The sequence below is a fragment of the Carlito syrichta genome, unplaced genomic scaffold, assembly GCF_000164805.1.
Source record: "Carlito syrichta isolate Samal-C Ts95f unplaced genomic scaffold, Tarsius_syrichta-2.0.1 Scaffold126767, whole genome shotgun sequence".
Classification (NCBI taxonomy): domain Eukaryota; kingdom Metazoa; phylum Chordata; class Mammalia; order Primates; family Tarsiidae; genus Carlito; species Carlito syrichta.
In genome coordinates, this window is record NW_007070863.1 from 28,818 (window position 1) to 30,813 (window position 1,996).

Sequence of the window (1,996 nt, forward strand, 5' to 3'; positions counted from 1 at the left end):
AAGCTGTAAGGCAGTTAACCTTATCAAAATTCCAATGCCATTTTTCCATGAGCTGGAAAAAAAACCTCTGAAATGTATATGGAGCCACAAAAGACCCTGAATAGCCAACAAAACTGAAGGTTTCACAATACCTAACTTCAAAATATACTACAAAGATATAGTAATTAAAACATTTAGGCCAATAAAACAGAATAGAAAGTCCAGAAATAGGGGCAACCCCTTTGGGTCCCCTCCCACTGAGGGGAGTTTTCTGTCCTCTCGATAAATTCTGCTTTCTCAAAAAAAAAGAAAGTCCAGAAATAAATCCACATATTTACAGTCAATTAATCTTTGCCAATGCTTCAAAGAACACAAAATGGAGAAAGGATAGTCTTTTCATTAGTGTTGAGACAACTGGATATCCACATGCCAAAAAATGAATTTGGGCCCTTATCTCAAATGATATACAAAAATTAACTCAAAATTGATTAAAGATTTAAGTATAAGACCAGAAACTTTAAAGCACTAGAAGTAAACATAGGGGGAAAAAAGTCTTGTAATTAATCTGGGCAATAATTTTTTGAATAGGACCCCAAAGCACAGGCAACATGAAGAAATGGACCAATGAAATTGCATCAAGCTAAAAATCTCATGCACAACAAAGGAAATAACAGAGTGAAGAGACAACCTACAAGATAAAGGAAAATATTTGCAAACCACAATCTGATAAGTGATTAATATCCAGTACATATAAGGAATTCAAACAACTTAATAGCAAGAAAACAAATAACCCAATTTTTAAAACAGGCAAAGGACCTGAATAGAACTTTCCTAGAGAAGACATACAAATGACCAACAGATACATGAAAAAAATGCTTAATATCACAAACCATTAGAGAAATGAAAATTAAAACCAAAATGAGATGTCACCTCACACCTGTTAAAATGGCTATAATCAAAAATACAAGATAAGTACTGGCAAGGAGGTGGAGAAAAGGAAATCATTTTACACTGTTGATGGGAATGTAAATTAATACAGACATTATGGAAAACAGTATGGAGATTTCTCAGAAAATTAAAAATAGAACCACTGTATGATGCCACTTTTGGGTATATGCACTTCCATGTTCATTGTGGCATTATTTACAATAGCCAAGATTTAGAATCATAAATGTCATAGGTAAATAAAATGTTATAAACACATATACTATGGAATATTATGCAGCTGTAGGAAAGAAGGATATCTTGTCATTTATGACAACATGGATGAGCCTAAGGACATTGTGTTAAGCAAAATAAACCAGGTGCAAAAAGACAAATAACTCCATGATCTCACTATATGTGGAATTTTTGAAGGTCAAACTCATAGAAGTAGAGAGTAGAATGGTGGTAGCCAGGAGATGAAAAAAATGAGATTTGGTCAAAGGGTACAAACTTTTGCTTACATAGGCTGAATAAATTCTCAAGATCTATTGTATAGCATTGTAACTACAGTTAATGGCAATGTATTGTATACTTGAAAATTGCTAAGAGCATATATCTTAAATGTTCTTCACCAAGAAAAGATAACTATTTAAGTTCACGAATATATTAATTAGCTTAATTGCATATTCATTTCATAATGTATACATATATCAAACATCAACTTGAATGTGTAAATATATATGATTTTATGTGTCAATTATTCCTCAATAAAGAAGAAGAAATTACAAACTGCATTCAGCTATAATATTCTTAGTAAGCCAGGCTTGGTGGCTCAGCCTGTAATCCCACGCCTTTGGGAGGCTGAGGTGAGTGGATGGCCTGAGCCCGCAGATTCGAGACCCGGCTGGGCAGGCGAGCCCTCATCTCTACAATAAAATCAAAAAATTAGCCGGGCGTGGTAGCGCGCGCCTGTAATTCCGGCTACTCGGAAGGCTGAGACGGAAGGATCGCTGGAGCCCAGCAGATCGAGGTTGCAGTGGCCGGGAGGGGCCATTGCACTCCAGTCTGGGTGACAGAGTGAGATTCCAACTCA